Source organism: Rutilus rutilus (assembly GCF_951802725.1).
Source record: "Rutilus rutilus genome assembly, chromosome: 25".
NCBI classification, from domain to species: domain Eukaryota; kingdom Metazoa; phylum Chordata; class Actinopteri; order Cypriniformes; family Leuciscidae; genus Rutilus; species Rutilus rutilus.
The window spans coordinates 21,876,609-21,903,931 of record NC_140229.1 but is presented as its reverse complement, the minus strand read 5'-3'; the positions used below and the strand labels follow the sequence as shown (position 1 = coordinate 21,903,931).

General features: G+C 39.4%; 1 protein-coding gene across 6 annotated transcripts in view; it reads left to right on the top strand.

Moving 5' to 3' along the window:
- The window catches only part of strbp (spermatid perinuclear RNA binding protein), a 100,473-nt gene that overhangs the window by 15,314 nt on the left and 57,836 nt on the right, over nucleotides 1-27,323 (top strand). For all 6 annotated transcript variants that reach the window (XM_084401068.1, XM_084401067.1, XM_084401069.1 and 3 more), the window contains exon 2: nucleotides 21,019-21,086. The gene's annotated coding sequence lies outside the window, so the exon portion shown is untranslated. The remainder of the gene's footprint in view (nucleotides 1-21,018; nucleotides 21,087-27,323) is intronic.

Sequence of the window (27,323 nt, the reverse complement as noted above, 5' to 3'; positions counted from 1 at the left end):
TTCAGTGAAGTCTGGGAAGTTTAGCGGAGACTTGTTTGCATGATGCTGGTCCAGTCCTTACAGTAAAATTAAGATATTTGCATGGCTTTCTAACACGTTATCCTCTGATGAAAACACCACATCTCAAACGCATTAAAAAGCACAAGTACCTGTTAGATCACCTGACGGGGTAAGCCACGTTAAACTATACGCGTTAACTATATCTTAAGAGTTATTTTGAAAGCCTTAATATAAATCATGTCTCATGTTTAGGAAAAATTGTATTTCCTTACAGCAGCTCACTGTGTGTCCTCTGCTGTTTTTCTGATGCGCTCGTAAACTGTGTATCGATAAACGGTATTGCTTCATCCTATGTTGTTTATAAAAATACATCAATATATTGTACAAACTCGATATACCACCCAGTCCTAGTTTTTGCTTCGGGAGAGTGACAAGAAATGACTGGTAGAGTGGGAGAATGTGAACGTATTGCAGGTCAGACTCAAACCTGCATCACCCACATGAGCACCACAGTTAAATATATCTTGAGCACATGTGTAACCTGTTTTATATTTATTTTTTCTTTTAGTTTTTTGGATAGAAGTAGAGAATGATGAAACAATTTTTTTGAAGATGGGCTGAATGGTATTGGACCTGCAGATGTGAGACTTTCGAGAAAGCTCTAGCAAATAGTGAAGTCAATTTAGCTTTGTCATAAAGTGATGATTATGTAATTGCTTTCTCGAAGCAACAGCATTTAGATGTGTGCAAGAAAGATGAAGAGACAAAAGGGTGAATTGATTGAGATTAGCACCAAATGAATAATCTTTAATGATGTCCAGAACCTCACGTAACATCTGTCCAGCGTGAACTTTCCACCGTGCTCATTAACACCAGCCAGTGTCCACCGAACACACTGTCACCTGCTGCTCTTCATTACGATAATCATTTCTAACTTCCATTTCTCAGTTGGATTTTTGGATTATTTTTTTTTTTTGGCTCTTGAATATTGATTTCTCTAAAAAGAGCATTCTCCATGCTGAAGTTGTCTTTCTTACCCTTCATGGCTGTGGCCGCCTGCTAAGCTCTCAGGCGCAGTGAGTAATTGGAAATCTCCTTTGTGCCAAGGGACACCCTGTGCTGCATATCTTTCCTTCATTCCTTGGGTTTGACAAATCCCAGAGATTTCTCTCTGCTTCCTTGCACTCATACAGTATTGTAAGTGTACACATACCTCCTGGCCTTCAGCTAAGAGAGTTGAGGGATGTTTTCAGGATGAGGTGAACTAGGAAACTGGAGGACAGTGTGAGTGTCAAAAGCTGCCTGAGGGTCTTTGAGGGATGGTAATTGAAGTTACACTCACACTGACACAAATATGCAATGCCAAGGTGACCAGAAGTCGTTCATTTTTGATACACTTGGATACTGAGTTTGAGTAGGATGATCTACATTTACTTGACTGCAAATGATGACAGCAAAAAAGCAATTTTCAACGACAGTTGACGATTCTTTGCCAACATCAGTGACGGCAACAGTTGAGGATATATAAAGTTGCACAACTGTAAATAGTGTAGACAGTGATCCGCTGCAGGTTAGACACCGAGGTCATGTATGAAGGACAGAACAGAAGGTGTGTTTGACTTCATGCGGCGCTGCGCTGACCGATCGGAGAGAGCTGCCGCTTGCTGTCGGGGGCGGAATTGAAAACGAAGCCGTCAAGTTGGAGACTTTCTGCTTCCCGTAGTGACGCTTGCAAGGTGTTAGCGTACTTTATCACAGACAAAGTGGATTAGATGCAATATTTATCAAATACACGGGCGTTTCAGACGTTTTCATGAAGCAACAGAAACACTTTTCATGCTTAATACAGCACCATCTGTTCAAGAATAAAGTTCTACATAAGCCTATATATTTAAATACCAATAAAGTGGATATATTTTTATGGAAAAGGGAAGCGTGATCTCCGCACACTGAAAATAACAGCTCCAAACAACTTTTTAATTGAAAGCGCTACATTTCGACCATCTGGCACAATTCTCTGATTCTAGCTATATATTTCTTTGTCAGTGTTATTTTGATAAACATGATGCAGTATAACATTATGGTTAAATGAAAAGTTTTTACTGTTATAAAATCACTGTTTAAACACGTCACTGATGTCAGCAGTGAATCCGGCCAATCGGGAAACGGCTGCGCTGTCATCAGGGCTTGTGCAGCCGCTCTCGCTGTACTTTGATGCCGTACGTCACAGTGACGTGTCTCGTCTTCTAGTCGGTCGGTCTGCGCGGCGCCACGTGAAGTCGAACACACCTAGTGACTCTGTAACCTCAGCGATTTACTCGCAGTCAGTGCGAGCGTACCTTAGAGCGTTGAAAGGACTCGGCACCCTTAGTCCTTCTATTTGCTGAGCCCCATGTATTGATACAGCTGTGTCTCTTTCTCAGCCTCCTCAATGCCACAGTTGCTGCACTGTAAATCTTGGCTGAATTGGCAAGTCATGCCTTCCTCTCTCTCTGGAGACCAGAATGTCTCTTTCCCATAAGACTCTGGGGTGCTCCCTAACAACAGGGATCTAATGATGTATCACACTGTGTTGTCTGAGCTAGATTATATCTTTACAGAGAGAATCACTATTTCCTGGAGGTTTTTTTTTGTAACCAAATTTTTCGCAGTGCTGCTAGATTGGTCCTTAATTTTTTTTCCCATTGTGTATGTTTGCACCCTCCTATATGCATAAGACGGTCTGACCCTGACTGACCCCACGGGAACACCCTTTAATCTGTGCGGTGGATGTGTTATATCCTGGCTGGATTACTTTTAAGTCTCTTCTGATTAGTATTCACTGATCAGGCTTAACGTGGGCAGCAGTAGCCGGGTTATCTTTGCTAGCATGGTAAATCATCTGTGGCTTACTGTATGTAGAGCAGTAAACCTGGCTTCGGCCCTCAGTTTTTTTTCAGGTCGAACCCTGATTGCGTCACAGATAGCTTGTCAGCTGCTGCTAATTTTGACCTGCTCCCAGTCTCTTGTCTATTTACAGAGCAGAGCAGTCTTCAACTGGCTGTCACTCTCAGGAAATAAACAAACATGTTGGACGTGAACAGCAATGCCAATATAAACAGCAGCTCTGTTATTGCACCTATAATTGATTTAAGAGGGTAAATGCACATGTTAGCCATTCTTTTGGGCCTTGGTTAGCAGAGGATTTAACAGAGACATCCTCCCCTGAACATTCAGATTAGTCGCTGACCAATATGGACATTTCAATGGTTGAATCTTAAATTAGTCCCCTGAATCTTGAATATGTGGTTACATGTACATGATACAGTTTTTGGCTAAATTTGATTCAGTTGTAGTAGATAAATGTTCAAATATTGGAGATGACTTTTCTTAATATGAAATTGCCATGTAAATTTAACTCATTCAATTTGACTGGGTTGAATTGAGCCAATAAAATGAAATGTCAATGAACTGAAATCTTTGTTCACTACTAGTTAGCGAGAGCCATACTAACAAAAAAATAAAATAAAAATTAAGATGGGATTTGCATAATAATGGCTTATTGATTAAAGCAACAACGTACGGTATAGCCTTTTGTGCTTGGGTTGAGGATATAAGCTTCACTCTTCAGCACAGTGGTAACCCCCCAAATTAACAATATAACATAAACGGTTCTAAATCCCAACAGAACATTAAACACTAATGGCTGTTTTCACAGACAAGGCTTAAGCTAGTCCCAGACTATTATGCATGTTTGAGCTGTCTGAACTGAAAGCAACTTGCACTGACAAATCTTAAAATATGTCAGTGTCATTGTTTTTGTCTCAATATGCACACCAGTAATGTGTGTTTTTCTAAGGCAGTTTTATAAAAGCTACTTGAATATCCTATTTGAACTAAGGTCTAATCCTTCCTGGCTTAATCTAAGCCCTGTCTGTGGAACCGGCCCTCAGTTTACCCCTTTTTTTCCATCCTTCTGAAAAACACACAAAATATCACTTAATTTCAACATTTACTCTCTCCATCCAGTCCTAAAGCATGCTGGGAACTAGAAATCCCCTGCCCCAGGTTAATGCCAACAAAAATGATTCATGTAGTCTCATCACAAATGGTTTGAGAATTTCTATTTTGCATATATAAGTGGATTTCACACAATTTTGCATATTTAAGTGGATTTCACACTATTTAAGTTGGGACAACAAAAAAATCAAGAATCGTTGAATTAGCTAATTTTAAGTTAACCAAGCTAGTTTCGGTTCAGGCTGTTTTCCTATACTTTATCTTTGTCTTCTGTTTGTAACTGACCTCTAATGATCATCTGACCTCCATGTACCAAGATAACTCGCATGTTGGTCATCAGAATGGACTGTGGCATAGGTATTTACTATTTACTTTTGGTAACGCTTTATTTTTTTAGGTGACATAGTTATACATTACTATAATAATAACAGTAAATTATGCATAATTACAACTAACGCTAAACCAAACTGTAACACTATAATAAGTACATGTAGTTAATTAATATTACTTAGTACTTATTTGAGTAAGTACAATGTAACTGTCACCTTCAAATAAATTGTAACCTTACTTTTTTTGTACCCTATTTTCTGTAAATGACCTTGATGGAGTCGGTAGGAAGCTTTGCATTTTGAGAACCGTAGAATATATATAGTATCATAGTAGACTGTGCAAAGAAGATCCTGTTTTCCAATATATGCCCCCTTCAACAGTAATATTCACTCGAACAAAGCCTTTAGGAATGACCGGTGTGTAATATGGTTTCATATACTCATATGGCTGTCTAGGTCTGAGAGCCTCGAGCTGGGATGGGCTGAGCTCTGTTTCTGCTGTGAAACGACTGGCTGCCTCTCTGCGGTACCTGGGGAATTCTCTGACCCACTTTGCCTTTCGGTTGGAGTTATTTTTTACATATTAGAAGAATAAAACAATGGCAGGCCTCACAATGTCTTTGCCTCTTTCTTCTTCCTTTGTCACTGTCTATTTTGCACCAAATTTGATGAGGTGCTGGTGAAGGGGGAATGGAAGGAGTAGTTAGTTTCCTTTAAAAAAAAAAAAAAAAAAAAAAAAGCTGTGAGGAAGATGGGAGTCAAATGCTACTTTAAAACGTTGCTATTTTGTCAGCCATCCTGCAACGTGACAAACATTGCTCCACGTGACGATCCAAGATTGCAGTGAAACTGATCAATTGCACTGACAGTAAGCTCGCACGCATACGTAAGCTTGCACACACAGTCGCATGCGCACAAAAATTGTCTTTGTCAGCGGATGCTCTCTCAGCAATATTTGTAGAGGATAGTGCAGTCTCTGGAGATCCAAGTCTGAACTGATGCAAACCTCGATCGTTATTCCTCGCATCCTCTTTCACAGAGAGGTCACAGGGGCTGCATTCGCCCTGGAAGGCCACGTTCAGATTCGATATTTTGACACTCGTTCGATTTTTATATTTTTTTCCTAGCTGTTTACATTTACTTAAGACATTACTGACTGTGTTAACTTGAGTACCCTGCCAAAATGTGCAGTGCTGGCGCCCTAATTCGATTGGTCAAAACTAGTCTGCGGCACAGAAATGAGAATTGTATGACCAGGTGCACGCAGCCTTTGTGGCCTCGTGTACGGGCCTCGAGCATCTCAGCAGGCGGTTTAGGACACCGAGACCTCACTGATTATAAGCCTTTAATGTTAAGCTGATTAGAGGCTTTTGGTATCTCCGTGCTTTCTGCTGGTAATGCCGGTGTCAAGTACCAGAATCGCAGAAACTTGCAAATGTTATCCGTTAGAGAGACAGTTGCTCTCACTTTCTCACCTTAGGCAAGCAAATTTCATAACGTAGTGATGCTACTCAACCCTCAACGCACAAACTGTAGCTCGAGTCGCCATTGGCTAGTAAAAGATTTATTTTTCACTCCAGACTTTTTACATGAAACACAAGAACAGTGTAAATGAAAACATTCTGCATAAATATAATATTAAATCTAAACATTAAATACAAATTTCAAACACTATTAAAGGAAACCGTCTAATAAAATGAAACAAAAATCAAACTACAAGCAAAAGCACAAACACAATAGAACAAAGATGCAAATGAAATAAACAGTGCATTTCAGGTTTTTCCGGTAGATCTAAGAGTAGAAATTGAATAAAGTAACCAAATGTAAAATAACATTGCATAGTCTTCACTGTAAATGAAATATACATGAATCCTTATTAAAGTTACAAAAGTTATTCAGCCAAGAGCATTGAGTGAATTTTATTTATTTATTTTAGGGTTTTTTGCATTGAGTTAACATTAAAAACACTGGTGGCAGCAGCAGGTATATTAGGCTGCTGTCACTTTAAGACAATGCACGGATCATAATGATACTATACACAAGTTTTATTTCTCAACTGTATCACTCAACACATAACCAAACATGTTTATTGGGATTCTCGCCAAGACGGGCATTTTGACATCATTTTGTGTGAAATTGTCAGATCAAGCAAAAAAAAAAAAAACAAGAGAAAAGAAATCGTCGTCTTGCCCTTCAGTGTTTAAATTGTCAAAGGCTTGAAAATGATACACTTTCATGACAATGCAGCACTGGTCCGATTGGGTTCAGTCAACGAGCCCTGCATGTGCTCTCTCTTTCTCTCACGGTGAGTGTGTGTGTGTGTGAGAGAGAAAGCATCAGAGGGCGCTCTCAGCCAAGCGACAGTGCATAAAGCTCAACAGGCAATGAAACTCTATCTGCGCTAAACTTATTTTTTGCTTCTAACTCAATTACAGGCGACAGTAATCGTACAATTTACTAGTCATTGCCTAGTTAGAGACTTTTTTTTTTTTTTTTGTCGTCTCTCATGAAATTTGGTCGCATATGCGAGTGATTTACTCACGTTGTAGAGGGTTGCTACTAACTTAACTACTGTGTGACTATAGCTCAACAATTTTCATAATAGTGTAGTTTTTCTATCAAATTTCCCCATCAAGTATGAACATAGCATTACTCCTTCATTAGTGAGATGGAGAAATCGATTAATTTTAGTGACAGTTCAGTTGAACCGTTTGTGCAGTTGAACAATAAAAAAAAAAAAAAAAATCAGGATCTAAAGTCTTTTTGTTGTGAAATGTTTATAGTTAAACTCTGATGTCTGACAGGGTTTTTAAAAATAAATGAAGGTGTTTATAATTATTACTTGTATTTTATGTAAAAAATCTGTGTTCATGTTTAATACTGTCACCATAATTAAGATTAACTACGTTTTGTTAGAAACTTGTGTTGTCACTGTAACAAGTTTTTCAGCTGGGTAGTTTTGACCAACTATTTTACATTTTAAAATGTTAGCTTTCAAAGTTACAAGCGTTTGTACAGTGGTCCAGTGTGTCTCTTAAGTCCAGGACCCACGAAATAGATTTCACGGTGTCCATTACCACTATCTGTCACCCTCCGTACACCTCGAGATGAGCTCAGCTTCTCGTGGATCTTTTGAAAGAATAAGGTGCCATTGACCGACTCAACCTATGCTTATTAGCGAGTTTGCAGTTAAAAACAAGTGAGGTGACAACACAAACTGCACTGCGCGTCAGGCTTGGCCTCCGATCGCAATGTCTCTTAAAGGAGTCATAATGTTGTGTTACCTTGGATACCCAAATGCTCTATTATAGTATTTTAGGCACTTCTAAAAAAGAAAAGTGGAAAAAAAATCAACACAGAGCCCCTCAGACCCTTATTTCTAAAGGCATTATTGTCTCGCGAGATCTGATGCGATGTTTTGGCTGTCGTGGACGGTCATTATAATAATGCAAATGAGGGGCGCGTTGATTGGTTGCAGGAAGGAGGGGGGTTGACACCGCAGCTAACTGAAAGCTATTTTCAAACTGCATGTTTTGCATGAGTTTGGCTAATAATGTTTAGTGGTATATTGTTTTCATACTTGCATTTAAACAGTTTTAGCCACTGAGCATGGACTCCTGTACCGTCACTACTGTAGCTGCTAGTGTAAAACAAAGTCGAAAGATGTGGCCAGTGTTGGGAAAGTTCACTTTCTACATGAACTAGTTCAAAGTTCAGTTCACAAATTTTAAAATGAACTAGTTCAGTTCATAGTTCATATACTCAAAATTTTGAACTAAGTTCACAGTTCCAAAAATCAACTAGTTCATAGTTCTTTTTTTCCATGTTGTTGCGAGATATTATTTTTCAAAATGATTACCACAGCCCCCACAGACAATTATTTTATCAGTTTTAACCTTCATATGCGTCAGATTTTTTCCCATCTTCACCGACCTTATCATAAAACTCGTTTAAATGATCATACGACGCCTCCTTGCTGCTTTTTGTTTTGATTTGTAACGTAAGTGATGAGTCGTTCATGAAAGACTCGAGGTTAAGTAATTATTTATGTTCCCTGTAAACGATTTTTGACTGCATTATAATGATTTCTTAATTCAGAATATGATCAAGATTGCGTAGGTGGATGTGTTCGGGGAATTTGCCAGTTAATAGTAACATTTAAAGCCCCTTAAATGAACGAAATGACTCGAAAAAAGATTTGTTCATTTTGATGAACGAGATCGAAGAGGTCGAACACGGGTGGCTGGTGTTGCCAGATTGGGTGTTTTTTCCGCTACATATTAAGGGCGGTTTACGGTGGGTTTTAGGTGGGTTTTCGCCTGGAAGGCTTTATAGAAATCTGGCATCATACTGAACGAAGTTAAACTGAGAGAGCGTGGCGTTCACAGACACCAGAATGAACGAGTTTACAGTAACGTTCATCAGGCAGTAATGCGGTACGTTCAGTTCACGTTCGCCCAAAATATGAACGAGTTCATGAACTATCGTTCAATGAACGCGTTCAGGCACAACACTGGATGTGGCTAGCATTCGTAGAGTCCATTCCCCGTGTTTACCTCGAAGGTAAATTGTTAACCAGTAGAGCAATAAAAACACAGTCTTACCTTTTCAATTTCTGGCAAGTCCCTGATGGTTGGGATGGCACCTTTTCCCAAACGGAGCTTCGAGGCCAAGTTCGCCTGATACTGCCCCAAATTTGTAAAAGATTCCGGTGTAAAATGTTTAGCACACACACCTAACGATACGCCACTTGAAAGAGTTGTTGGGACAGCGTCATTAAAAATGAATTTCATCCACTGTTCCCTGATAGTTTCGTCCGTTTTTGGTAGATAAAACACATTTGCATGTTGTTTGTGGCAGTCACCCACAGAGCATCTCAGGTGTGCACTCGATTTCTCCATCTTTCTCGAGTCAACTAAACCTGACTAAACTGAATCTGAGGGGGAGAGGGGGAGAGGGGCGGGCTTCCCGCGGCATAGGTTTGCGGTGTCCATATTTGGTATATCCTCCCCCGTCTTGACGTCAAGAAGGGGAAGAAATCAAAATCTCGTTTTTTCGTGCGCGTGCACGTGGCCTATTTTACAAACCCCGAGGTAAACAAACGCTTCACTTTTAAATATCGGCTTCCCGGCCAGTGTATAATCATTATGCAATCATAACATACATTGATTCTCATGGAAAAGTGAAATTTCTACATTATGACTCCTTTAACACCTAGGAGTGGGAGGGAGCCAGTCTCCATGGTAACTGCAGGAGTAAAATGATTGGGCTTGGCCCAGATTGTGTAAAGAGTGATGAACAGAAGAGGGGCTTTTCTCCTCCCTTTCTCTTCTGTTTTGTTCCTAACTCTTGCATTCTTTGAGCAGTGGACATCTATTATAAATCTAATCACCAGGTGAATAACTCTTCAACATCACAGCTGTGTCTTTCATGACTAGATTAACTGCTGTAATCTGTATGGCAGAAACCCTGCCTAGTGGCGTTATTACATCACATTTTAATTTAGTAATTTGTCTTTATTTCAATAATCGAGTCAAAGCCCTCACATAATACCCATAATCTTTGCCCCTTTTATTTGCCTGACTTGGATGTGTGTGTTAAACCCGTGTATGATTTCTTTGGCGCTCAATGCAGGATGAGAGAACATGCGAAGGTAAATATTTTGGCTCTTGGGCAAATGAGACCCGGACGTTGAGTGTTGGCTTGTTTTATGGATGGTTGAAGCTGGAATGAGCTCTGTATTGAGCAGGGGGCCGTGTGGACAGAGAACTCTTTGTGAGGGGAAAGCTTGACCCGTTCAGACTGGGTGTCTGTCTATCGATTTCAGCTGCACTGTTCCTGTTCAGGCCTGACTTGAGTAGCTTGTTCGCACTCTCACACTAACGAGAAGTGGACATGAAGTTCAGCTTTGTGTTGTCCTACAGATGAGGAAGTTCATTCAGCTACTGTCACTGAGCAGTTGGTTATTTGTTAACTTATAGTTAAGTAATGTTAACAAAATGTGACCTTAGTGTAAAGTCTTATCTTTTCATTATTGTCAAGTCTATTTTCATATTTAAAATAAATAGACATTTTAATGTAATGTATAAAATGTTTGGTTGTTTTTCTAGGATATAATATACCACTTAAATACACTGTGGTATTTAATTACCATGAAAATTATACATCTGTAATAAATCATTTTGATCCCATTGGTCATCCCTCCTATTTTCCTAGTGAAAAATCATGAATGAATGCATGCCCGCCTTTACTAAAAGTCAAAGGCACTTACATCGTTTGGCAAGATAAGAGGTTCTATTTGAGACGCCTGAGCCGGATAATCTCTGGGCTGTTTTCATGTGAAAACTGTCTTCAGAGCAGCTACGGTTAAACACTTCGACCCTTTTGGCGCACTTCACCAAATTGCTAGCTTCAGGAACCAGCATTACTATACTTCTCGAACAGTGTTGTGGCTGAGTTAGGGTCAAAAGTCCTGATCTGTCTGCTAAAACATACTGTTGAGGATTATTTTCCTCTCGGGCAGGAAGAGATCTGGCTCTTCGCTACAATAGCTTTGTCTGCGGGAGTCTGGGCTAACAATCCTGCTTTGGCAGTTAGAGGACTGCCTTATTGCTCAAGCCGGGCTGGACGGCTCTTGTGCGAGATCTCTGCAGGACGCGTCTGGTCTCATGGAAGGCGTCTGGAACCTGGTGAGAAGCTGTATTTGTTGAATGGCAGAGGAGAATGATTTCATCATTCGCGAGTTATCGAGGTTTCCACAGCAGAGGCCAGCGGCACGACTCCGACCTTTCGTAGGCGAACCAGAATGAGCGTGCAGGTGCATGTGTGACTACGCCCGTCTCAGTCCTTGCTTGAACGGCTGAGACTCTGTTATATTTAGCACAGGAAATGTGGTTTATAAAACATTATATAAAAGGGGAGTTTTATTTTTTGGTTCAGTTTTTTTTTGTTGTTGTCCGCATTCAAGGGGGTGGTAGAGTCACATAGCTAGCTGAAGTATATCAACCTTCACTAACTTGCTAATTTCTGTCATTGCAGGCCCATTCACTATAACTAAAAATCATTCTAAATGTAAAAGAATAGCAGAGTCACCACAACTATAATCAAAGTCAATCAGAATCCATCCTGCTTTAAGATATTGAGCATTTAAAGCGGAAGATAAAAAAATAAAAATATATCATCCACTGGTGTGGACGCTAATGTAGTTATTGTTATAGTTATCATTCTTGGTGTGAACAGGCCTTAAGTGACAGGAAAGAAAACTGACCATAGACGACGGTTTATGCTAATGTACTATAGCACCCCTTGTGGCAAAACTGAGAATGTTGTGATGCACTAGGCTTGCTGATATAGTCTGTGTTTCCGGTGTGACATGGAGTTCAGCCACACACCAGTTACATCACTTGCCCACGGCGGCATCGCCCCCCCCAACGTCGTTTTGATTTTAGTAATAAATTATAGTAATAAAAATGTAGTTCACTTCAATTCACTGAACTCGTCTGTTCATTTAAGCATGAGCCGAAATTGTGACGCACCATTATGAGAATGCAACACGTTTGCATTACAAATGGTTGTCTGACACGTTGAGGAACACTAACACAAAAGTGAGCTTCCAAAGCCAGAAGCGATTTTGTCGATGCGTTGCCTTGGAGTATTTTTAGGCTTGTTTTCAGTTTTTTCATCTTTATTCTCACTCTTGATCCTTGTGCTGATCCGTCTCTGTGTGTTCAGATGCAGTCATCAGCTCTCTGAGGAGAACATCTGGACGTCTAAGGCTGGCACTGTTAATTAGGGCTCTCTGCAGTCAGTCACTCTGTTCACACTGACGTGCTAAAGTCTTTATGGATTTTCACAGTCATTTGAATTAACACAGAAAGGGATCTGTTCAGTCAAATTCATAAACGCATTCAAATTCTGAAAGGGAGAAATATATATTGGCCAAAAATGAGCTTGTTTTCTTTGCAAGACTGTTGTAGTGTGTCCAATCTTTGTTGGCAGTCAGGTTTAGTCTTTGTTTTTGAATCCATATTTTATGCTAATGCCTATATATATATATAAGTGCTGCACGATTAATCGTATTGCAATCGCGATGTCAAGCCTACGCAATTATATGATGCAAAATGCTGCGATTTTTTATATTAAATAAACCAATTAGCGCTGTTAACGCAGCATCTGCTAATTTTTGGCATCCTTTGGCTATAGTGTTACATGATCCCGCTCTTATTCATGCAAATGCTTTTAAACCATTCATGCGCGATAAGACAAAAAAGAACGCGCTGTCAGTGAATGTCCTCTTGACACACACACACACACACGACCCCCACAGATAGACGCGCGCCAGTATCGTACAGACAGCGCGCCAGTATCAAGTTCTCTTTCGCGGTGGAACGAACAACACACATGTATGCCAAAATGAACGCGCTGCCTGTGAATGTCCTGACTGTGACACACAGAAAGACTCGCGCTAATATCGTGCGTGCGCACAAAACAGCATGCCAGAATACAGCTCTCTTTCGAGCTTGGACGAACAATAACGCACACAATTATGCCAAAATGTCTTTTTGTCGAGTATCTTCATAACATAAGAGTAGTCTTATGATGAACGTGAAGAGTTGTGACTCGTGAGAGAATGAGGCGTGTGAGATCCGCGTCTCTGTCAGCAGCGGCTGGTCTTAAAGGGACAGTACACAGTAGCCACTAATTATATCTGTCGCTAAAGTTAATCAAAGAACAAAGGGAACAGAGAAAAACACTCACTGCTCTTGACTAAAGAACTTTTTTCTTTAGGCAGATTATCACTAATCTGTATCTGTATGTGCATTTATTTTCCTTGAGAACCAAGCAAGTTGACTCATGAAACCATTTGTGCAAGCGTCCCAACCTATATACTATAGCAAAAAACCTTAACTTATACTATACTTAAAAAGCAAAAGGCCAGATTATTCGTTCTTCTCCCACAACACATCAGGAGAAGTGCTCTGCTAAAACATATATAGTGTGTATGTAGTCGTATACATGTGTATACTGTACACACACACTATAGATATGTTTTAGCAGAGCACTTCTCCTGATGTGTTGTGGGAGACGAACGGATAATCTGGCCTTTTGCTTTAACCACCTACTAGAGTTTAAGCAATAAGAACAATCAACTAAAAACTGCTTAGTGCTTACAGCCTTTTTGTAGGAAATAATTTAGATGTTAATTCATTTGCTGCTGAATTATTTTATTGCGACATTTTGTGGCAAATTCTTTTAAATTCCTCTGTAAAGCATGTTAAATAATGCTAATGGAACAGCATTTCCTGGAAGCTAAAGGGCTCTGGTACTTCATAATAATGGCATCCCTGACCTTTACAGCTGCTGACAAGAGTAAATTAGGGTTTGGCCAGCAGATTCTCCCCGATGCTCTGTTAAGTGACTTGCAGTCAGACTGGTTTGTCGATTGGCATTCAGATCGTAGAAACTCCATTCTTTGGAATGCTGAAAGTTTTTGTTGTTTTTACAAAGGTCTGCCACAACATGTTCAGGAGGGCGTTAGCCTTTTACAGGAAGAACGTTATCTGACAAGAAACAAGTTTGTCCTGAAAAAGCTGTCATGAGCAATAAACCAATCAGGGGACTCTAGTATGCGTGCCTTGTAGTGAGTCGGGGCTTTATAGCTCAAAGGCAAAGATGCCGTTTATATGATATCTAGTGTCCTAGCTTAAGTAGGCGTCTGTAGATTACATCGGCCTTTATCAATTAAAATTTATAGCACAGACACCGTCTGCTTGACATGTATCCCACAGTAGAGCTATTCTCATCTGGAAAGCGACCTTTTCTCCAGCATTCAAAGTGGAGCGCTGTGTGGGAGACGTTGTCTGAGAGCGCTAATTGAATTTCACTTTTCATCATCACCACACGCTCCGCTTAACTGACGATCCCGCTTAGCTCATCGCACGTATGTGGAGTTCGACCGATTTAGACGCAGGAATAACACTCCTCATTGTGACAAATATTTAGACTCGTTTTGTGTAGACATGCCGGAGTTCTTGGGATTGCTCTCATACCTTCAGAGCTTATTCATTATCAACTTTATTTGGAAACATTATAGGATTTCATTGTCTGTTGTTCTGCTTATGGCTCGGTGTCGTGTTCGAAACTTTTTAGGCACTGATTAAATTGCCTCGATGCCATCGAGTATCAAAAAATGTCTTGTCGTTCGGCACCAAATTTTTATATCTAAGGGGTTAATCTCGTCAACGCCAGTGAGCCGATAAGCATGCAGCATGATTGGCTGTGGCGATTGATCAAGGGAAAAACATTGTATGTGCAAAAAGTTGTTTTTCTTTTTTAATATTTTGGTGTGTTTGTGTTTTTGAAGCTTTATTAGTTTGTAAACTTGACAGAAAGCAATTAAAATTAGAGATGCACCGATTACAATTTTCTAGGCCGATTCCGATTTCCGATTTTTCACTGAGTTTGACCTGCCGATACCGATTTTAGCCGATTCCGATTTAATTTTTTTCTAACCACTTTACAGCACACACAAATATTTATTTTCCATCTTTTCTTTAACCCTTTCACGCGTAAGTTTAAAATATTCTAACTGACACCCCCACCCCCAGAGTGAGTTTTTTTCGCGAACGTTCCCTTTAATGTTTCCATGGCGACGCGTCACGCGATACACCGCAGCCACAATAAAACTGTATGACAGATGTGTCGCTTTTATTTCACTTTTCCTTTTTTATTCAAAATATTCACAAACTTGCTTACCATGTCATCAACTAGCCTATCTGATATTCCGATTCTCAAATACGTGTAAGTGAGTGGTCGTTTAAAAACCTTTAATCTTGATCTATAATGAGATGGGCAGGACACACCTGTCAGTCGGATTTACAGCACGTGAATTCATCAGTTTCTCCGAAATAAATGCAAGAAAGTGGCCGGTGAACTGAGAAGAATAGAGTAAACTTTATAGTTACTTCCCCTATGTTTGTCTGATATGAATAACACACATGTCGGCAAATTATATTTGAATAGATTGTTATTGCTGCTTCCACAGACATCAGTGTGTGTTTTACAAACTCCAAATGTATTGTTTTAATCGTGCTTATGTGTATTTAAATATCTGAAACCTAAAATAAACATTATGAGGTTGAAAACACTGCTTAGTTGTGCCATAACAGCGCTGAACGCGTCCGACTCTGGCTCAGCGCCAGGCAGCCAACGCGCGAAAGCACAGTTTGAATCTGGCAGTTATGCGACGTCACTGAACATCTATGTGGCACCGCACCGTACTCTCATGGGCACAGACATACACATCTCATATATGAGACCGTACCGCTCAAAAGGTTAATCATGCGGCGCCCGAGTGCATTTGACCGGCATAAAATCGGCATATGTCAGACTGACCGGCCGGTAGCCGGTCATGGCCGATCACGTGAAAATCGGCCAATTCCGGTCATCTGCCGATCAATCGGTGCATCTCTAATTAAAATTAATTGTCATGGCCTCCGTGTTCATGAGGCAGCCATTATTCACTTCTGACTTCACATTTGTTTCGCTGGATAATTGAGTGTGCAGCACTTTGTATCATAGCAGCTCACATAAGAGTGTAATTATTGATGTTTGAATTAGAGCTCTGTGCATTGATCACACTTCTGCTAATGCCTCTATTTTAGTGCAGCTTGATCAATGTGGCACTAGGACTTCACATCAATAGTCTTACAGAACAACTGCAGTGTGCTTCCATGTATCGTCACAATATTCAGTCGTAAACACCATTGAGGTTTCTTGGTATTTCATGCGTCTCATTAGGTCTTCTGCAGATCATTGTAATATTGATGATGATGTCTGACTAAAAGCATTTACAGCCGTAAAATGCACAAATGTTTCATCTGCACTTTTTTGCCCCTTTTTCTGTCTATTATGGTTCTTTCCTTCCTGTTTTTCATTTGCTTACTTCCATTCCTCATATTCACCCTTTGTTCCTGTTTTTGTTCCTTCTTTTTCTCTTTCCGTCCTTCCTCCAGTCCTTCTATCCTCTTTTCCCGTCTTTCCTTTTCTTCATACTTTCTTTTTGTCTTTTATTCTTCCTTCCTTCCATACCTCTTATTCTTTCTTTCTTTCTTTCTTGTTACTATGCTTCCTTGCTTCCTTTTTTCCATTTCTCTTTTATGTATTTCCTACATTAATCACTCTTTCTTGTTGTTATTCTTTAATGTTATATTGCACTGTGTCCATATTTTGTTATCTTTATTTGCCTCTTTTGCTTCCTTCCTTCGTGTTTACCTTCTTTGCTGTTTTCTTTCGTAACCTTGCGTCCTAATTTTTCTTGCTTTCCTCCGATTCCCCCTTTTTCATGGATAAAAAGACACCGTGTGGCTCATGAACGCAGTTACTGGCGGATTAATTTTTCAATTGGGAAGATTAGAGATGACCCATCGTCACCCGTCTCCCGGCAAAAACAATTTCCAGTGCCTGCTTTATCATCAAACAATCAGGCATGCCGCTCCGCCAGTCACTGCAGTGATACTGAAGCGCAGAGAGACCTCGCACCACTACCAGTTTAGTCTTGGCAAGATGCCCATCGATGGAGGTGTAGCATGAAACACACGCTCGGTCAGTTTCAAGAGTGCTCAGACGCAGCGGTTGAGTGCCCACTAGAGACTGAATTATAATTTTGGAATGGGAGAAAAAGAGCTTGTGTTTAACAGTGATTGTTTTCATCCATTGTGCTTCCAAGACTAATAAATGGTAGATTTGTATGACCCACAACTGCTTTTATTTTCACTTTCCTCACTTGATCCTTGACTCGAGCATTGTCAGGGTTTCAGAACAGATCGCTGGCTGCTTTCAATCGGGCCAGGTGAAATTATTACATAATTGCCTTCTCTCAACTGTTTGACAACTGTGATAATTGTGCACTTAAAATTCCAGTCGCATGGTGCAGTTTAAGATAAGGGCTTTCAATGAGAAAAACTTGCCTAAAGCCCTATTCGCACGGGATAAGTATTACCTGGTGACCTCTAGTAATTTGTAATAATTGCGGAGATTGTCTGTGATCTTAATCCCGTGCGAATCGGCCATGTCTGTAATTTGTAAAGTAAAAATTCCCCCACAAATGGTCCTGTGATAATATTAGTCCCGTGCGAATCGGCATCTCTGTGATTTGGCGGGGTCGGCAGGTTTTTGTTTCCTGTGCGCTTTTTTTTTATACACCATGATACGATACAAGTACAACTATACAATTTGCAGAAAGAGAAAGCTGAAAACCATCAGAAGAGCAAAAACAAAAATAATGATTAGATGATGGATGACATGTGTAGCAGCATGTGGTAAGGAACATTCTTCTGTTTATGTTATATCATACAGCTAGACCTATAATAACGACAAGACATTTCCAAGCAATAGCCAATTGACATCATATCCGGGAGATATGTCAGTAATTTTGAGTAAAATCTCAGGCTTCGTTTATCCCGTGCGAATGCGCCACACGAAACTCAGATGTAGGGGGGGTAATTTCTAAATCTCACGAGGTCCCCAGATAATACTAATCCAGTGCGAATAGGGCTTATGTCTGTAATATTTAGAAAATTACTTTTCTAGATATATTTAAAACTGTGACCACCTGGAAAAACATGCTTTTTATTTATATTAAATTAAAAGACATGTTATGTATTAGGCTATAGACTCGCATAGACAATGACATGAACAAAATAGACAGTTAAAAAGATAACTGTTTAAGCTAGGGCTGCATAATATTGGAAGAAACTGTCATTGCAATATTTTTTTCTGCAGTAGCCTATATTTTGCTGTGTGAAAAATAGAGGTTTTCAGCAGATGACTTAATAGCTCTATTTAACAATAAGAAACAATTATTCATTCTAGAATGATTGGAAAATGACTTTTTACTCTGAAGATTTTTAAGTGCTTTTTAGGACTGAATGAATTGGGGGAAAATCTTGAGAGAGAGAGAATAGCCTAGTATGTCTGTAAAATATGCATTATTCACTTTACAAACCAGTAGTGTTTTGTTCCTACTGATCATGACAGCTCTAGCTTCAATGTGTTAATTACAGACGTTCATGAAAGATGAAAAAAATGCAAGGCAGCTGCTTTGCGAGATTTGATGACTTTAGAGAATATTAATAAAAGCAGTGAGGTGCTGCATTCACATTGCAAGTTCTGTTTTATAATAACGCCAGCGGCCGAACTGTATGTTGTGTTTTCTTTCCGGCCAGTTAGAGCATTCACTGCCTCACATGATTGAATTAAAACATCATTGCTTGTTGAGGTGTGTTACTTCCAGCTCCAAATGCAGATCATGGGGCAACGGTCTATTTCTTATTGGTCAAATGGTTTGCCAACAGTGAATGGTGATTTGATGATCATGGCAGCAGTTATTATTAGGGGTTGGAATAGGCACCTCGCGATTCGATTCGATAACGATTCAGAGGGCTGCGATGCTAAAATGATTATCAATGCATTTTTTGTTTTGTTTTTTTTGTGACTACTTGGTACTTTTAATATATTAATGTGAATACTAAACAAGACCTGTTAATGCGCACACCACAGACTGTCCGGGTGCTGCACTTAAAGGGATACTCCACTTTTTTGGGAAATAGGCTCATTTTACAACTCCCCCAGAGTTAAACAGTTGAGTTTTACCGTTTTCGAATCTATTCAGCCGATCTCTGGGTCTGGCGGTACCACTTTTAGCATAGCTTAGCATAGATCATTGAATCGGACCGGACCATTAGCGTCTCTCTCAAAAAAATGACCAAAGAGTTTTGATATTTTTCCTATTTAAAACTTGACTCTTCTGTAGTTACATCGTGTACTAAGACTGACGGAAAATGAAAAGTTGCGATTTGGCTGATATGGCTAGGAACTATACTCTCATTCCTGTGTAATAATCAAGAAACTTTGCTGCCGTACCATGAGTCCAGCAGGCGTAATGATATGACGCAGCGCCTAAAATGAGCCTAATGAGTATCCCTTTAAGCGCTCCGTCAATATAACGTTGTTAGAAAGAAAAAAACATTTAAGAAATAGTTTTTTGACATTTGTGTATCGATTCAGAATCGTCCGCATCACGATGCTTCTAAGAATCGATTTTTTTTTTTTCTTCCCACCACTAGCAGTTATTGTTTACAGAGCTGGGAGGTTGTGCCATTTCCACTGCGCACCGGCTCGCCCCCCGCCCCCCGCAGCGATGGCGTTCAGGGATCATATGCTAGACTAGTGCAGAGCTGCTGTGTGATGCTGAACTGCTCCTGTTATCTGTATTACTCACTCTCTGCCATCTGGATCTGGCGTGGCGGACAACATCCACAGGCTCTGTGCGATTAAAGCCAGCGCTATGTTGTTGTTCTCCTGCTGGAGCCCATTGAGGGAATGATAGATGTAGAACAGGGCCGGATCAGCAGTGATTCAGAGAGTGCTGAGGTGATGCTTAAAAGCAGCCCACATTTGTGCATTCAAACACACTGATCTCACACCACAAGTCGAGAGCCACCGCTGGATTTGTTAGAAAATGGCTTGTGGCGTGGCCTATGGCTTCGCTAATGCAGCGAAGGAAACATCTATTAGTGTTCAATAAATAAATACAGCCTTTACCGTTCAAAGGTTTGGGGTTGATACGGTTAAAAAAAATCGTAAGTCTCTTCTGCTCACCAAGGTTACATTTAATTTGATTAAAAATAAATTAAAAACACTAATAATGTTAAATATTATTACAATTTAATATATCTGTTTTCTACTTTAATACATTTTAAACTGTAATTTATTCCTATGATCAAAGCTGAACTTTCAGCATCATAACTGCATAAATCATTCTAATATGATGATTTGATGCTCAAGAAACATTTATTAATATTATTATTATCAATGTTAAAAACAGTTGTGCTGCTTCATATTTTTGTGGAAACTGTGATGCATTTTTTTCCTCAGGATTCTTTGATGAATAGAAAGTTCAAAAGAACAGCATTTATTTGAAGGTTTTTTTTGTGCTAAATTTTACAACAAAAAAATTATTATGTGTGTGTGTGTGTTCTGCATTTTTATTCATATATTAGGTAGGCCTATTTGTTTTGCTTAAGGTAAAACCAACTTTCTACTAATTGTGACTAAACATTTCAAATGAGTTATAATATTACAGAAATACCTCTTATCTGTTTGCTTTATTTGACGTGGGGTTTATTATTATAGGGTTATTATTATATTTGAAACTAAAACTGAAACAGTAAAATAACTCAAATGAACAAAAATTACTTATTTTTTCAGCTATTGCCAAGGCAAAATTTCTCATTTTCATTTAGTTTAACTTGATGTACTAAAAAACTAAAACTGAAATAAAAATGTATAAAAACTACAGTACAGTATCTCAATGATACTAAAATAGCATTGGGAATTAACCAACCATTTTCCACCTCTCTCCGAACAGTTTTTGTTACTGCGCCTTTATGTAAATGACCTCTATTATGATAAACGAGCTGGGAGGACGGCGGAGAAACAGTTATGTTCTGATCGTTGTTGACAATATGTTTTCTATCATAAGAGCAATACAAATCCTCTTTAGCATGATATGGCCCCATTAAAACTTGTTAACGTGACAGTGAAGTACAGTGGCAGTCATTGAATGCAGCACTTTTGTGTTTCTCCAGCCCAGTTGTCATTGTTTTATAATGATCCTCTCTTTCGACAGGTCCAGAAACGACAGCGTCTGTCCTCCGTGAGCAGGTGCTGGAGAGGGCCAGGAAGAGAGCGCTGACGGTACGTGACCTCTCTCTCGACCTCTCAAACACGGCCGTCCTGAGCGGGTCAGGCTGGGGTTAGGCACATAAATCAGAAGTTCCTGAGACCACCGGACCATTCTTGGATCTGTTTGCTGGAGTTTATTTTGAGTATGTGCTTTATGGGTGTGGAACGCTTCCCCCCCCCCACTGCTTATTTTGGGAATAATTAGTACAGGGTGGTCTGGATGCGGTTCAAGTGTTGAAGACTTAGTTTGTTAGAATGTTTTCCCCCTCACCGCCTCTGGTTTTTGTCGATGAAACATAATTGTGTTCAGATATGCCGTGTTTTAAACCCTTCACAATCCTTATGGCCAATTGGATGTTTCTCATTGGACATTGAGGAGGATTGTAGGTTGACAGGCTTGTTTTTTTATGCACAACTTTGTATCATGAAGATGTTTAGTTGAACGTAACGTGTTTACTCCTGAGAGTCTCTCTGAACCTTCGCCTATCCTGTTGACGTTTATTGTAAGGACAAATACAGAAGAAACATCAAAAGATCTTTTATGTTTCTTAGAAAAAGAAAGTTTTAAAGGTTTGGAACAACATGAGTAAAATGATGATACAGTCTTCATTATTGCATGAATTGAGTGTCGGTGTGCTGGTCAGACAACAGATATCTTGAAGGTACGGCTGCATGATTAATCATAGTATAACCGTAATTGCGAATTGACTTAGTGTGATTATCAATTCGCAAAGGCTATGATTTAGTTGATTAAATATATGCGCTGCATGTTTCAGAGTAAAGCGTGGCACTGTGTTCATTTACACAGGAGCAGCTTATTATCCACCTGTGTTTTCAGTGTCTCAGAGTGGCTCGGTTCACAGTAAATGCTACTTCACACAATCTCTCTAATCTGAAGAGTTGGGGTCACTTTATCGTACATGTGTGAACGCAACATGCGCCATCTTTCCGTCTTCCATACTTGGATTAAGAAGCGCCTATCAATAGGGGTGTGGCACGAGATCTCGCGAGACTAAAATGTGACGAGATTTCTCGCCGAGTGAAATATAATATAATTTTTATTTTATATTTATATTATATTATTATTATTATTTTTGTTGTTATATATTGTGAAGATCTACAAACAAGCACAGCAAACCTGTTTTTTAAATCTCGTTGGGATCACTTTAACGTACAACGTACATGAACGTAACATGCGCCATCTTTCCGTCTTTCCATATTTGGATTTAAGAATCGTTTATCAATAAAAGAGCAGCTGTGGATTTTCCCCAAAAAAGTTTGATTGTTTAACATTTGAAAATTAAGAAAAATTACTTGAAGAAATGAAGACAGCCATAAACATTAGTAATGTAGTTTTACAGTTGTAAGGTAAAATAAAAGTATTATTATTTTTCTTAAATGCAATTTATTTTACAGTGAAATATTACAATAGTAAAAAGTATATATTATATTAGTTTTATTTAATATTATTCTTCATAATATAGCCTAATATAATATAATATTTATTTATATTATATTAATGTTATTGTTATTATATATTGTGAATGTGAAGCCCTACAAACAAGCACAGCAAACCTGGTTTTTAAATTGCCATCGCATTTCTTATTAGAAAAAAAATGGCAATTTGTTCCCCATCTCCAAATCTTGCAGCCCTAGCGGATGGTTTAATTTCCAGAACAATTACGGAACAATCTCAGATTATTCCTTTCTGATGGGTTACGGATGTGGAGTCCTCAACACCACTTATGATGTACAACTGAAACCTCTACTAGAGACCAAACATAGACTACTGGCAAAGTAATCACACACCTTTATGTCCACACAGGCATGATGGCTCATTCTCAAGCATCCACTGACACAGGAGGAAAGGCCAATTTATCATGGTTGTAATTGTGAAGTGAATGTGTCTGGGGCAAAAAAAATAAGCAAGTAATGGTTGTGGCTGGCATTGATCTGGTCTTGGCATGGGCAGAAATGTACCCATGAAAATTGTATTCAATCACACGTTGTCTTTTAAGTCTGCTCTCTGTGGCTCTTTGTGCAGTGGAGTGGATGCTTAGGGCAGCTCTATTGCTCCTTTCGGACTTGGTTCAGGTAATGGAGTGTATCGCTGTTCCGACAGAACAACATGCTCTGACTTCCTGTCCAAACGGTTGCTAATCGTTTCCGCTGGCTTGAACTACTTGGGTGAGCAAGTTGCAAAGACTAACAACTTGTGTCCGCTTGAGTCCACTTTGCTCTTCTCTCTTGTAACCCTCGATTCATTAGCCGTAGTCCCGAACCCTGCCGTCATCACTCTACTCCCCCCAGGATGCTTTGCGGCTCGGATGCCAAGCCCCCGCTCTCAGAACCACACATTGACACACATGCTCACGGTACGGCCAATCCAAGTGAGTGTATTCCCAGGCTACCTCTCATATTCCTGCTCGCTCGTCGTCTCTCTCTCGATCAAACGCACACACACACACACTCTCTCTTTCGCCGCAGTGTCCTTGAGAATCCAATGACTTTGTCAGCCCACGCCTCTCTGCGGTTTTAGGACATCTGACATGTCATTGCTAATTGTTAATCGTGCATGTAGCATCTGATTGATGTTGGTTTATTCTCCACACATTTTTTTTGTACACACATCAATTAGCATTTATGACGTCTTTTAGAGCTGACGTCGTAAATTAATTTATTATTATTATTATTATTATTATTGTTTTAAAAATGATTAATAATAATAAACACTAATAAAAACTAACAGAAAACTTGTATCATATAATATTATTTAAAAATGATTAACACATAAAAAAAAACAAAGCAGTAAATACTGTAAATTAAACAAACATAATAAAATAAAAGTATTATTATTATTATTTTAATTAAAACTCAGTGTAGTAGTAGTAATATTCATATTGTCCTGTTTCACAGTATTTTTCCAAATCCTCATTTAATCCGAGATCAGCATCTGACGTTTGACATCATTTCCTTGAAACCATCTCCCTGTCCTTGTCATTTCCTGTGAAGCAGTTTGTGCTACTGTTAGGGCTGTGCTGGTAAACTTGACGACCGCACCACCGCGGTGGCTGAGTAGCACCGGCGGTCTGACAAAACATTTTTTATGCGAATGCTGTTTTTCATGAATATTATGACAGGAGTGAAGCAGAAAGCTTTGTTTACAAAATAAATGATTGGTTAGCAAGTAATTACATCGCAGCCATGGAAACATTTGGATTCATGACGAATGAGAGAGTTGTGCGCGAGTCCATAAATTAAAGCTTTTTATTCTGTTTTGCGATCTGGTCACCCCGATTATTAGCGCATTTAACAATATCCCATTAGTTATTCCACTGGACATGGAATCTCTTGTTTCTTTTCCCAAATCTTCACTCACGTCTCGATTATAACGATTATAAACGTTTCTTCCTTGGTTCGCTTTTAGGCCTATTATATCTGCATTCTTTACTGTGGTAAAGTAGAAAAACCTTTTTACTTGCACGTCAAACATTTAACACAGTTTGTGCTTGTTATTATGGTAAGGCTTGGTGTAGTTTACGCCAAATTGGAAACGTTTTTAAATAGATGCACCTCTGTATTTCTTGTGTATATGTCTACCATCGCCAAATCCTGCTGTTGGAGAACAAAGCTCAGGAGGAATAAACGAAGGACTGCGAGACGAGCTACGAGACCTTGGGCTACTACGCGAACCAGGCCTGGTATGGGACTGGTATTGCTTGAAGCCGCTGGCCGGAAGAGAGGGTGCCGGAAACGGTGTGCGAGGCTGCGAAAGCAGGGAAAGCGGGCCGGTATCCGTACTAAGCTAAAAGCTAACCCAAGCCGTCCAGCTCTACCATACATTCTCCTCTCCAATTTTCGCTCTCTCGATAATAAAACGGACTTACTCCAGCTACAGCTAACTTCCCAGCGTGAAATCAGGAACTGCTTTGTTTTCAATGGAACAAACGTGGAAAGAAAGCTTCCTCCTCCCATTCTCACCTCCTTCTGTAGAGGGACGATAGAGAGCGTCCTGACCAGCTTGTCTCACTGTGTGGTACGGGAACTGTACAGCCTCCGACCGCAAGACTCTACAGCGGAGAAAAGATCATCGGGATCTCTTTACCCTCTATAGATGCTTCATTCAACAACTGCTGTCTCCGCAGAGCATATAGCATTTTTATTTGTTTTGTTTATTGTGTATTTGCACTTATGTAGTCTTGCGAAATGTTCCGTGTTGTACCATGGTACTGAAGAATATATATATCACCCCCCAACCACCGCGCCATCACCGTCCGCGGTGGTAAAAAGCTGCCACCGTCACAGTCCTAGCTACTGTATTTTATTGTGTAGTCTTTGTCCTCTGCCAGGCTTTGTTCTTTGCATCTCATATCTGATGTGTTTTGGACTGGGCTGAATAGGTATGTCTTGCAAGGGCTGTTCAGTGGGAGACATAAACATGAGGCGCTCTCAGAGAGAAGGACACTGCTCTGCCTGAAGCCACTTGAATTCCTGATTAAAACTGTCTGCCGCTGGGACTCCTGGAGTCTCCGACCGCTACTGGTGAATACAGATAAACACTGATACACGAGAGATGCGCGCTTCCTTAGCTGAGTGCTATATGAATTATAAGCATGCAACTATATTTTTTAAATTCGGCTAGAATTCTTTGAACTGATACAGCTGTTAACCGTAGTACTGAAAAATACAGCGCGATGCAACACAATGGCGAAATACATCACATGTATTTAAATGTGATGCAAAGCCATTTCATGCTGTCTTTAATCTTACTGTGTGAAGTCGCTGGTTGTGTTGGAGTGTTGGATTGAGTTTTGTTGTGTCAGAGGACAGACAATGCTTCTGTCTGTTTAACCACGTGGTAATATACCATCCCAATCCTCTGCAATAAGAGCTGTTCCATCTGTCTCTGTCTCTCTCTCTCTCTCTCTCTCTCTCTCTCTCTCTCTCTCTCTCTCACTCCTCCTGTCTTCCGTTCGTCACTCTCTGGGAATCAGGGAGCTGCTGCTGGAAGGATGTAGCCATGACGACAATTCCCGCGGGATGAGTCGGCACAGAGCCTCACTTTTTTTTGCCCATCTTACCAAGTATTCTTTTTTCTCTCTCTCTCGCTCTTTTTCTCCCAGTTTATCTTATTGACCTGACAAGAAATAATGTATTTGTGTTACCCCAAAAAGAACCAGTTTTTGACAATACATATAGGAACAGTGCAAAAGAAAGAAAAAGGAAAAATATAGAATTAAAAATAAAAGAAATGAATAGATAAATATATTGATGATGAATAATTATTAATATAAATAAAAATATAACCGTGCAAAACTAAGGAAGTAAACAATCAGTCCTTCAGTCCTTATTATAATAATAAACGGTGCAAAATAATTTATTTATTTATTTATTTATTTATAAAAATGTAGAAATATTGTAAGTTATAAAGTACATTTTTTTCTTGATATTTTGACGCATAAGAGGTCATTGTACTATAAAAATATCCTGTAAGTTTCCTAACCCAATGCATTATGACGTCATAGTGCAATGAAAGACAGCCTCTACAAAAGACCACGCCTACTTCTACATCGTTACCTCTTTAGCCCCGCCCACTGATTCACACGTGTCATGTAGTGGTAAATACGAGAGAGTCGCAAACACATGAATTACTCCAGCAGCAAAACCACAGGGATTCATTTAAAAAAAGACAGTTTGACGCAGACTTTTCAGAGACTGAAATAAAAATACAGTGACAACTACAGTCCGACATTAATGTCACAACACACAAGACTGTTGCTTTGTCTCTTACAGATCGTTTGATATGTACTCGCATTACTTTCACTTTACTGAAAATGATGAGCGATGAATACAGTGCGTGCATAATTATTATGCAAGTTTATATTATTCTGATCATATTTTATTTCCAAGCAAATTTTACCATTTCCAAACACATCAATCTTAATAACTACAATTAATTTTTGTATTTAATCATTTATAAGTGATAGGCCTATATAATTAAGGAAGGCTGGAAGTGAATAACTGCTTATATTCAGGTGTGCATAATTAAGCAAGTTTTCTTTTACAGGTAAAATGGGCCAAAAAAGAGATTTAACTCGCACTGAAAAGTAAAACAATATTAAATGCTCATGTAAAGGATGCAATACTAATGCAATACTAGAAATTACAAAATTAAGGCGTGAGCAATGGACAGCAAAACCGCTCGTTGGTTCAGCTGGGTCAGACAAAAACAGGCCAAGAAGAAAATTT